The sequence below is a fragment of the Scylla paramamosain genome, chromosome 22 (genome assembly GCF_035594125.1).
Source record: "Scylla paramamosain isolate STU-SP2022 chromosome 22, ASM3559412v1, whole genome shotgun sequence".
In the NCBI taxonomy this organism is placed as follows: domain Eukaryota; kingdom Metazoa; phylum Arthropoda; class Malacostraca; order Decapoda; family Portunidae; genus Scylla; species Scylla paramamosain.
The window spans coordinates 5,117,501-5,130,000 of record NC_087172.1 but is presented as its reverse complement, the minus strand read 5'-3'; the positions used below and the strand labels follow the sequence as shown (position 1 = coordinate 5,130,000).

The window sequence follows — 12,500 nt, the reverse complement described above, 5'->3', positions numbered from 1 at the left end:
CGGAAAGGAGAAAAGGAATTAAGGAGATGGAGAGGGGAAGGAGATGAAAATGGAGAGAGGAAGAAGGAGATGAAGAAGGGAAGAAGGGAGGGGAGGGTTGGGGAAGAGGATAGAATATATGTGAGGGGATGGGGAGAGGAAGGGGAAGGGGGAAAGAGAAGGGGAAGGGGAAGGTGGAAGGGGAGGGGAAGGTAAGTGAAGGGAAGGTAAGTCAAGGTGTGAAGGATGATGTGACAAAATAGATTGTTGTGATAAATATGAAGTTTTTGTAACCTTGTAAAGTACTCATAACCCCCCTCTCTCTCTCTCTCTCTCTCTCTCTCTCTCTCTCTCTCTCTCTCTCTCTCTCTCTCTTTGTGCCACACTTGTCACTTTGATTCAACCATGTTATTTTGCCTTGCTGTAGCCTTTTATCTCTCTCTCTCTCTCTCTCTCTCTCTCTCTCTCTCTCTCTCTCTCTCTCTCTCTCTCTCTCTCTCTCTCATCAAGTGCGATTAACGTCACCTTATATATTTTTGTACCTTTGCACTTCAACACTCTCTCTCTCTCTCTTAAAAAAAAAACGTAAAAACAAGAAAAAAAAAAGAACGAAAGAAAGAAAAGGTTTGATTTTCAGAATGACTTTTGTTACGAAAGAATAAAACTAATTCTTAAACCAGTCTGTGTGTGTGTGTGTGTGTGTGTGTGTGTGTGTGTGTGTGTGTGTGTGTGTGTGTGTGTGTGTGTGTGTGTGTTTCCACCTCTACCTCACCACCACACTACATCCATTCTCGTCACCACCACAATCACCACCACCATTCCCCCTCTCTCTCCCTCTCTCCCTCTTCTTCCCCTCCCTCACGTGGTCCTTTCACTCCCTCCCGCCGCGCTTCAGACTCCTAATGCTGGGTGGAGGTCGGGAACGGTGGGAGTGACTGGGGAGGGGAGGAGGACGGGGAGAGAGAGGGGAGGGAGAGGGAGGAAAGGGTGAAATGAGGTTATGGGTGAGGGCAGTGATGAGGTAGAGAGGTGAAGGGAAAGAGAAGAGGGGTGGGGAGGGAAAGTGTATGGAAGAGGGGGAGGGGAGGGGAGAGGGGAAATGGGAGAGAGAGGGGAGCTTGCAAGGGAAATTAAGGATGCAACAGGAAGTAATGCAACAAACTATCACCTCCTCCTCCTCCTCCTCCTCCTCCTCCTCCTCCTCCTCTCTCCATTACAGCATCCCTCTTCCTCCCTCTCCTCCTCTTCTTCCCTCTCTCTCTCATCATTTCCTGACGCCCCTCCCCATATATTATCTTCTGAACCACCACCACCACCACCACCACCACCACCACCACCACCACCTCCCACTTCTTCCCCCACTACTGTTCAAAAAGGGAGGTGAGGACAGTAGGAGGAATTGGATGGAGGGTAAAGGAATGGAGAAATGAGGAGAATGATAGGGAGGAAGAGAAGAAGGAGGAAAACCAAAGGGAGAGAGAGAAAAGGGAGATGGAGAAAGGAATAGAAGAGTGAAGAAGGGAGGGAAGGAAAGAGAGAGGGAAGAAGAGCAAGAATCAATAGGAAATAAGAGGAATTAACATATGTACTGCAGAGAGAGAGAGAGAGAGAGAGAGAGAGAGAGAGAGAGAGAGAGAATAACTTAAACCGAATACCACACATTTGGGTATTATTGAAAAGCTACTTGACTGCCTTAACCGGATATGCAAATGAGGGGTCAGTGATGTACACCCTCGACTTTCTACACGAGGTCAGAGGTCACGAATTACCATGAAAGTATATTAGATCAAATTTGGCATCAGAAACAAGGGTTATTATTGCACACTTTTACTGTAAATTAGATGGGTTATAAACTGTAATGTATATATATATTTATTGCTTATAATATTGATTTAAGTATTGTTTGCTGTGTCCCCTTCTATATACGTTTATGTGCTTCGGTTTCAGAAACGAAGTTCGAAATGCTTCATGATTCTGCTTCGTTTGATTCGACTGTATTCTGCACCTGTACCCTGAACCATTTCTGCGCTGCACCCAGGCTACTTTCAAAAGGCTCTAGGTGAAGTTGCACTGTTTTCTTAAGTGTGTTTAAATGTGACCATAAGTTAGGTAAAGTTAGAGTATGTTAGATTAGGTAAGGATTATTGGTTAGGTTAGGTTTGGTTTGATTAGGTTAGGTTAGGTTAGATTCGTTAGGCTAGGTTAGGCTAGGTTAGGTTAGGTTAGGTTTGGTTAGGCTAGGTTTGGTTAGGTTAGGTTAGGTTAGGCTAGGTTTGGTTATGTTATGTTATGTTATGTTAGGTTAGGTTAGGTTAGGTTTGGTTTGGTTTGGTTTGGTTTGGTTTGATTTGGTTTGGTTAGGTTAGGTTTGGTTTGGGTTGGGTTATGTTTGGTTAGGTTAGGTTAGGTTTGGTTAGGTTAGGTTAGGTTTGGTTGGGTTAGGTTTGGTTGGGTTAGGTTAGGTTTGGTTAGGTTAGGTTATGTTTGGTTAGGTTAAATTACGTTAGGTGACCATAGCAGTGAAAGAGTAAAGCTGAACAGAGCGTCAGCAAGAACACTCCTCAATACTTTACTGGGTCCACGATATAAACAAAACCCAGCCTACCAGATAACGACTGTACTAACTTAACCTAACTTAACGTAACTAACCTAACCTAACTTTAACCTAACGTAACTTTAACCTCGTAACTAACCTAACCTAACTTTAACCTAACGTAACTTTAACCTAACATTAATTTAACCTAATGTAACCTAAGCTAACCTAACCTTACCTTACCTAATTTAACGTAACTTTAACCTAACCTACCGTAACTTTAATGTAATATAACCTAACTTAACCTAACATAACATAACCTAGCCCAAAATTCTGTTACCCACGAGACTCCTTCTTGCCCAAATGCGTACACAAGAGAGCACTGAACCCTGAAATGTAACTTCCTATGCCTCCTACCCTCTCAACCTCAACTAGGCCTAAACTTTTTACTTATTTTAGGTCGACGGAGGAAAAACCACAGGAAATAAAAAAAAAAGGGGGTTATGTTTATGGCAGTAAAGTAGGTGTTAAAAGTACGTCTCTCTCTCTCTCTCTCTCTCTCTCTCTCTCTCTCTCTCTCTCTCTCTCTCTCTCTCTCTCTCTCTCTCTCTCTCTCTCTCTCTCTGCGCATTAATCAATCATGTCTGATCTTCTAATCTTCATTACTTCTGTTGGATTCTCTTTGTTTTGTTTTTTTCTCTCTTCTGTTTCCTCCTCCTCTTGCTCCTCCTGCCTCTTCTCCTCCTCCCCCTCCTCCTCCACTTTTACCACAATTTCCTTCTCCTTTGCTTGATATATTTTCCTCTCTTTCTTCTCTTCTTTCCTACTCTTCATCCGTTCTCTTCCACAAGCAACACTCACTTTTCTCTCCCCCTCCTCCTCCTCCACCTCCTCCACCTCCTCTTCCTCCTCCTCCTCCTCCTCCTCTTCCTTCGCTTCAGGTCAAATGATGAGCGTCGTCTCTCTCTCTCTCTCTCTCTCTCTCTCTCTCTCTCTCTCTCTCTCTCTCTCTCTCTCTCTCACCACAGGTGCGAGCAACTTTACCTGCATGTAAGAGGAGACAATCAAATATCCTTATAAGCATCCACCCCTTTCCTCCTCCTCCTCCTCCTCCTCCTCCTCCTCCTCCTCCTCCTCCTCCTCCTCCTCCTCCTCCTCCTCCTTCTCCTCCTCTTCCTCCTCCTCCCTCTTCACTACCCCTTCCTCTTTTCCTTTTCTTTCCTCCCCTCCTTCACTTGTCTTCATCTTTATTTCCCTTCGTTCTTATCATTGTTTTCCTTTCCTATTACCGTCTCTTATCTCTCTTCCCTCTTATCACACACACACACACACACACACACACACACACACACACACACACACACACATAATGAAAGCGTGGTCTTATTTTTATGAGAAGTTTATTCTCTCTCTCTCTCTCTCTCTCTCTCTCTCTCTCTCTCTCTCTCTCTCTCTCTCTCTCTCTCTCTCTCTCTCTCTCTCTCTCGCCTCACTGAGTTAAGGGAACAATGAACAATGTAAAGCAAAATTGAACTAGTGAAAATGACATTGTTATTCTGGCCTACTTATGCTGACAATGATGTCGATGACGATGATCATGATGAAAATGATGATGATGATGATGATGATGATGATGATGATGATGATGATGATGATGATGATGATGACGATGATGGCTGCGAAAAGGAAGATAATTTGGTATTTACAATAGCATACAAAGATAGTAAAGTTAATGACTGATGATGATGATGATGATGATGATGATGATGATGATGATGATGAAGATAATTTGGTATTTCAATAGCATACAAAGATAGCAAATTTAATGACTATGATGATGATGATGATGATGATGATGATGATGATAATGACGATGTTGATGATAACTATACGTTTCTTGCCCACAATATGTCTTACTTCACAAATGAAACTTGAAAAATAAAGGAAAGCTAAATAAAAAGAACAAATAAAGAAAAGTGACAAATTATAACAAAGAAAAGAATAAACTAAACATGAGTGGGGGAGTGTGTTTCCTGCCTCTCTCTCTCTCTCTCTCTCTCTCTCTCTCTCTCTCTCTCTCTCTCTCTCTCTCTCTCTCTCTCTGACAATACCACCCAACCGAATATAACTTTCCCCACATAAGCACATCAAACAAAAACAAACAAACACGACACAATCAACGAAATAAACAAAAACACCAAAAACAAGAGAAAAGGAAGTTGCGAGAAATCAAGAACAAAATTAAATGCAAAAAGGTGTAAAAAAAAATTGTTTGGAAAAGCTACTTACACTCCTGTCTCGTGTGGTGGGAAGTCTTATAAGGGTTCCTCACAATAAGACTCCAGCCCTCTTTACTGCCTGCTTCTCCTCGCACGGTGCCGCAGTCTGGGGACACAAGACACGAATGGTAAATCTCATGAGGAAGGTAAATATTAGTGGTGGTGGTGGTGGTGGTGGGTGTTGTTGTAGTAGTAGTAGTAGTAGTAGTAGTAGTAGTATTGTAGTTGTTGTTGTTGTTGTTGTTAATTTTGCTTTTGTTACTGTCATTGAAGAGAAACAACAACAACAACAACAACAACAACAACAACAACTACAACAACAACAAAAGTAGTAGTAGTAGTAGTAGTAGTAGTAGTAGTAGTAAAAGTTATTGTTGTTTTCACAGATTTACATTATTTCAAAGTAGTAGTAGTAGTAGTAGTAGTAGTAGTAGTAGTACTGTTATTGTTGTTACAGATGTTCATTTGGTTATCTTCTCTCGCAACACCACTGATACAAAAAAAGATACTAGATTAAATTAAGACGCCACCAGACAACACGCAAAAAACCACGAATGCACACAAGAATTTTACCTAGTAGTAGTAGTAGTAGTAGTAGTAGTAGTAGTAGTAGTAGTAGTAGTAGTAGTGGTAGTAATATAGTAGGAACAACAACAACAACAACAACAACAACAACAACAACAACAACAACAACAACAAAGCTAAAGCGTTCCTCCCCACTTATCCTTCCCAACAAAACACTTGTAGAAAAAAAAATCAGATAAATATATAAGTAAACAAAAGCCAACAACTTTATATTCACGGCCAAACTTCACAAGGCAAACAATAACAAGCAAGAATATTCACACCATAAACTTCGTACACGACTAACAAATAAATGACAAAAAAAAAAAAAGTAAATAAAATAAAAACAAAACTGATGTGAGTATAGATTAAAAATAAATGAATAAATACATGAATAATTGAATGCGCAAATATAGAACATAGATGAAAAGAGGAGGAAAAAAAGGAAGAGAATGAAACGTGCTTGCGAGGAAAAGCAAAGCATTACATATACAAGGATTAGGAGGAGGAGGAGGAGGAGGAGGAGGAGGAGGACAAAGGATAATCGAGAAGCAAGGACGAAAATAATGAAGTGATGGATGGGGAGGAGGAGGAGGAGGAGGAGGAGGAGGAGGAGGAGGAGGAGGAGGAGGAGGAGGAGGAGGAGGAAAAAAACAAGAAGGACAGAGAAGAGGAAAAAAAGGAACACACAATTAGGGAGGAGAATGCAATAAATATCAAGAAAAGAAGGAAGAAAATGAAAATAAGAAAGAAGAAAAGGAAAAGGAAAAGGAAGAGGAGAAGAAGGAAGAGGACGAAAAGGAAAAGGGAAATTAGGAGGAGGAGAATGAAAATGAGGAGGACGAGGATGAGGACGACGGGGATGAGAGGAGGAGGAGGAGGAGGAGGAGGAGGAGGAGGAGGAGGAGGAGGAGGAGGAGGAGGACCATAGAGACAGCAAATACCACCAAGCCTTATATCGCGGTTCCCTGCTTTCGTATTCCGCACTCCTGCACGAACCTTTCTGTAGAGAGAGAGAGAGAGAGAGAGAGAGAGAGAGAGAGAGAGAGAGAGAGAGAGAGAGAGAGAGAGAGAGAGAGAGAGAGAGAGAGAGAGAGAGAGAGAAAATACAACAATCGAGTTACACTATCATTGTTCACACTGGCCATGAGGAAAGCAAAAGGAGGAGGAGGAGGAGGAGGAGGAGGAGGAGGAGGAGGAGGAGGAGGAGGAGGAGGAGGAGGAGGAGGAGGAGGAGGAGGAGGAGAACCACCACAAAAAAGAGGTTAAAGATAAAGTGGACAGCTAAGAGATAGAGAAGAAGGAGAAAGACCATGACCAGAAGGAGGAGGAGGAGGAGGAGGAGGAGGAGGAGGAGGAGGAGGAGGAGGAGGAGAGCAGCGTGGAGGAGAGCTGGTCATTGCGTCACCACAGCGTCGCAACAGCCACAGAAAACTTGATGCTGCTCTCAAGTGCACAGCGTGACTCGTATTTAGAGGCACTCACTTATTGCCTGCACTTGCCTCACTCAGCCTGACTTGTCTTGTCCACTTGTTTACCGCCGCCGAGGACAAAGCGAGGCGAGGTTCTGGAGATTTGTAGGAATGTCACGTATTGCCAAGGTTTTTAGTTATGTTATTTATTTGTGTTGTGTTTGTTTTTGTGTATTTTTTTTTTTTAGATTTTTGTGTGTTTTTCCGACTGATTTGTCTGGATGTCGTTACGGAGATGGATGCGAGAAGAGAGACTGATTGTTGTGTCACGTATTGTTAAGTTGTGCGTCTTACGTGTGTAGTGTTTAAGCTTTGGTGTAATTTTTTTTTTTCCCTGCTGATTATCATTACTATTATTATTTTATTTATTTTTTGACATTGTTACGGAAATAGAAATGAAAAGATGTCACGTTTTTTTGTCAAAGTTAGGTTATACGATTTACGTGTCTAGTGTTTTGTGTATTCGTTCGTGCATTCTTTATTTTTGTTTCTTTATTTGCTTATTTGTCTGAGTGATACATTACAAACAGTTACGCAGATGGAAACAGGACAGGAGATTGAAAGAAATGTTATGTATTGTCAAGGTTCCTCATGTTATGCTATTTATGTGTGCTGTATTCAATGTTCCGTGTATTATCATTATTATTATTATTATTTATTATTTTTTTTTAAGATTTCCTGTATTTTTTTACTCGTATGTGTGACTGATGGAGTGGAAATATTTACGGAGATAGAAATGAGAAGAGAACGTTCTATATTGTCAAGGTTCCTCATGTTACTCTATTTAAGTGCGTCGTATTTAAAGTTTTGTGTATTTTTCTCTACTTATTCGTCTAAGTGATGAAGAGAAATTTGTTACGGAGATGGAAACAGAACGAAGATTGAGAGGAATGCCAATTATTAAGGTTAAATTTGAAGTTAGGTATGTTAGTGATGTATTTAGTTCAGATTTAGTGTATTTTCTACATGTATTTGTGTGGGTGAAGGAGTGGAAATATTTAAGGGGATGGAAACTGGAGAAGAGATTGAGAGGAATGTCACTTATTAAGGTTAAGGTTCAAGCATGTGTATTTATGCCCATGGTTAGTTAATATTTAGTGTATTTTTTTATATATATTTGCCTGACTGATGGAATGTAAATGGTGAGATAAGAATAAAAAAAAGTGTGATAGAAAAGAATGTCACGGTTAAGAGGTCCTCGGAATTGAATCATTTATGCATCTATTTATTTAACAACTCATACATTTGACTTAATTACAAGTGTGAGTGATAGAAAGTAATTGGCCAGAACGATACATTTAAAAGTGAATGAATGCTGAAGAGAAGCAATGTTACTAAGCTTGTTATGTGAGTTAGGTTAAGTTAGGATAGAGTAGATTGTTTTACGTTAAGTTGGTTAGTTTAGGGCGAAAGTTAGGTTAGGATAAGTTAGGTTAGGTTAGATCAGGATACGTTGGGTTAGGTTAGGAAGTTAGGTTAAGTTACGTTAGGTTAGGTTAGGTTAGGGTTAGGTTAGGTTAGGTTAGGTTACGTTAGGTTAGGTTGTTACGTTAGGTTAGGTTAAGTTACGTTAGATTAGGTTAGGTTAGGTTAAGTTAGGTTAGGTTAGGTTAAGTTACGTTAGGTTAGGTTAGGTTAGGTTAGGTTAGGTTAAGTTACGTTAGGTTAGGTTAGGTTAGGTTAGGTTAGGTTAAGTTACGTTAGGTTAGGTTAAGTTACGTTAGGTTAAGTTAGGCTAAGTTACGTTAGGTTAGGTTAGGTTAGGTTACGTTAGGTCAGATGGACAAATTTAGATATGAAAGGAAGCAATGTTAGTTACTAAGCTTATGTTCTCGAGGTTAGGTTAGACTACGTTAGGCTGCGTTACGTTAGGTTAGAGAGGATGAATTTATAAATGAATGAATGGAAGCAATGTTGCAGTTACTAAGCTTGTTATATTCTCAAGGTTACGGCGCTTATGTAGTTTTTGAAGTAATGGTGTTTACTTGTCGATCACGAACTCAAGAGGTGCTGCCTAAACGATCCAGGAATGTGCTTGACGCGTACTTGGTGTGCTTACTAGTTTGTTTGTTTGCTTTGACTGAAACTGAAGGTGAGAAAATTATGAGAAGGTAGAAAGGTGAGAAAAACGTTATCTTGTGTTATTCTTGTAGTTTATCATGTTTTTTATATACTTATCTAGAGAGAGAGAGAGAGAGAGAGAGAGAGAGAGAGAGAGAGAGAGAGAGAGAGAGAGAGAGAGAGAGAGAGAGAGAGAGAGAGAGAGAGAGAGAGAGAGAGAGAGAGAGAGAGAGTTAAAAAAAAATACTTATCTATCTTCATGCTTGTTGTATCTACTTCCTCGTTCAGGCATCAGACTGGGGGAAGGTTAAGGAGTGGGGAGATTAAGAGAATGCTGCTCTACATAACCATTCTATTTGTTTATCTTATTCCTGTATTGAGTTAATTAAAGAGGTGATGTCTTGGTGTACCCTCTTGGTCGTATCTGTCCGAGGAAATGAAAAAAAAAAAAAAACATGAATGAATACAAAGGAAGAACAAACATCAACAAACATGAGAGAGAGAGAGAGAGAGAGAGAGAGAGAGAGAGAGAGAGAGAGAGAGAGAGAGAGAGAGAGAGAGAGAGAGAGAGAGAGAGAGAGAGAGTCTAAAATTGTCATATTATTTTAACTGTTTCGTAGTAGTAAAGAATAGTTTCAATAAGTTAAGAATGTCCAATGTCTCTCTCTCTCTCTCTCTCTCTCTCTCTCTCTCTCTCTCTCTCTCTCTCTCTCTCTCTCTCTCTGGAAAGCGATTGTTACTGATCTTAAAAATATAAAAAAAATTACAATAACACAAAAAGACATATATATAAAGTTTCCCCACTTGAAAGACCTTATTAGAGAGAGAGAGAGAGAGAGAGAGAGAGAGAGAGAGAGAGAGAGAGAGAGAGAGAGAGAGAGAGAGAGAGAGAGAGAGAGAGGGGGGATGGGGGATACTAAAAAACAGGCACAATAACAAAAAATCGAAACCCAACCTTGTGCCTTCGAGTCTGGTAAAATAATGATTGCATAACCCGTAATTAGAGCGGGACGGGCCGGAGTTAAGTTAAGGCGCAGAGGGGGAGGGAAGAGGGGTGAAGAGTGTGGGGGAGAGAGGGAGGATGAAAAATAGGGGGAAAAAAAGAAGAGAGGAGAAGGGAAGATAGAAAACAACGAATGGGGATGGAGAGAAAGAAGAGGGAAGAGATGGGATGAGAGGAAAGAGACAGGAGGAAAGAAAAATGGGTGAAAAAAAGGAGAAGGAAAAGGGAGAAGAAAAGATTATGAATTATGGGATGGAGAGAAAAGGTAAATGAATGAGGAAGGAGAGGAGAGGACGAGGGAGGAGAGGAAAGAGAGGGGAGGAAAGGGTAGGGAGAAGAAGGGAGGAATGAGGAGGAAAAACGAAGGGAGAAGAGAGGGGAGCGTAAAACAACGAATGAGGAAGAAGAGGAGAGAAGAAGACTGGGGAAAGGAAGACGAAAAGAGAAGAGGAATGAGGATGGAGAGAAGACATGACGAAGGAAGAGTGAAGACAGGAGAAGAGAGAGAAGCTAGAAAAAAACAAAAACAAAAAAAGAAAAGAGGTAAAATGAGATAGAAGCAGAGGGGTGGAAAAACATTACGAAAGGGAATAGAGGAGAAATAAATAAAGTGAGGAAAGAAGGAAGAGAGGAAGAAAGTAAAAAGAAGAGGAAAATAGGTTGAGACAAGAGAGAAAGGGAAAACTGGAAGAGCCATAAAGAAAACAAGTGGATGAAGGTGAATGAAAATAAAATAATGAAAATAAATGGACGAGGGAAGGATGGAAAAAAAAAAAAATGGCGGGAGAACGGGCGACGAAATAAGAGTATATGTGTTAAGTCAGAAAAGGAATGAAAGTAAATGGAGACGTAAGAAAGATGAAGAATAGATAGACAAGAGGAGAAGACTGGGAGAAGAAAGAAAATACAGGAGGAAAAGGAGAGAAATACAAGAATAAGATAGAAAAAGTAATAGATACTGAAGAGAGAGAGAGAGAGAGAGAGAGAGAGAGAGAGAGAGAGAGAGAGAGAGAGAGAGAGAGAGAGAGAGAGAGAGAGAGAGAGAGAGAGAGCAAATTTGTGAAGAGGGAAAACAAACTGAAGGATGAAGGTGAAAGGAAACAAACTAAGAGGAAAAAGAAAAGGGAAGAAGGGGAACGAAAAAGAAGATTAGAAAGAAGAGAAAGAGAAAACGGAGAAGCTTAGAGAAATAGAAACTGAAGAGAACAATAACAGAGAATAAATGAGACACGATACACACACGAGGGAGAGAAAATGGAAGAAGAAAAAGAGAGAAGGAAGAGAGGGAAGGGAAACAAAGAAAAAAATACAAGAGGAAGAAGAAAGGGAAGCGAAATATATAGAAGAGATAATAAAGTAAAAGGAAACGTACAGAGAGAGAGAGAGAGAGAGAGAGAGAGAGAGAGAGAGAGAGAGAGAGAGAGAGAGAGAGAGAGAGAGAGAGAGAGAGAGAGAGAGATAAAGGGAAGAAATAAGAGAGGGAAGGAAAGCATGAAGGACGAACAAGGGAGATAAAAAGACGGATGGGGAAGAGGGAGACGCAGAAAAGAAAGAGGAAATGAAGATAACACAAAAAAAGAGGAAGAATGAGAGATAGAAGGGGGAGGGGAACTAGAGGAAGAGAGGAATAAAGAAAGGACAAAAAGAGTATGGAGGGGGAGGAGAGAAGGAGGGAAGGGGAAGGGAAAATGAGGGAGGGGAAGGGAGAAAGAGGAAAGGGGAAGGGAGGAAAGAAGGAAGGAGGAAAGAGGAAGAAGATAAACAGGGAAGAAGGTTGAAGGGAAGGCGGAAGGGGAAGAGGAAGAGAAAACAAAGGAAGAGGAATAAGAAATGAAGGGGAAGAGGGAGCAGAAGAAGGAAGGTAAGGAGAGGAAAGGGGAAAAGAGAGGAAGAGGAAGAGGATGAGAGAGAGAGAGAGAGAGAGAGAGAGAGAGAGAGAGAGAGAGAGAGAGAGAGAGAGAGAGAGAGAGAGAGAGAGAGAGAGAGAGAGAGAGAGAGAGAGAGAATAGAATGACAACGGAAGGAAGGAAAGAAAGAAAGAAGGAAGGAAGGAAGTTACTAGGGAAACGAGATGAATGAAAGGGAGGAGAGGGAAGTGAGAGGGAAGTGAGAGGGAGAGGAGGGAGTGGGGGAGGAGAGGGAGATCACAACACACGCTCACCTGGGAAACGGGCGGCACCTTCACTATTCCTTCCTCACGCCCACTCTTGTTGTTGTGATGGTGATGGTGGTGATGGTGATAGTGATGATGATAGGAATAGTGATGTTGAGACGAGTCATTCATCTCTCCTCCCTCTTACTCCTTTATTATTATCACAATCTCCTCCTCCTCCTCCTTTCTCTCTTCTGCTTCTCAAGTATAAACTTCAATTATTTATTATTTTTATTTCTCTTCCTTTTCCTGTTCATCCTGATTGTTCTTTTTCCTCTTTTCCTTGTGTGTGTGTGTGTGTGTGTGTGTGTGTGTGTGTGTGTGTGTGTGTGTGTGTGTGTGTGTCTGTGGCCCACTCCCACTCCTCCTCCAACTCCTCCTCCTCCTCCTTTGCATCCCCATCCTAGCCCATTCACACCACCACCACCACCACCACCACCACCACCACCTCCTCCTC

General features: G+C 41.2%; 1 protein-coding gene across 1 annotated transcript in view; it reads right to left on the bottom strand.

Annotated features, from left to right (window-relative positions):
* Positions 1 to 12,500, bottom strand: part of LOC135111471 (nucleolar and coiled-body phosphoprotein 1-like) — a 146,276-nt gene that overhangs the window by 89,397 nt on the left and 44,379 nt on the right. The window contains exon 2 of the mRNA XM_064024787.1: positions 4,802 to 4,897. The gene's annotated coding sequence lies outside the window, so the exon portion shown is untranslated. The remainder of the gene's footprint in view (positions 1 to 4,801; positions 4,898 to 12,500) is intronic.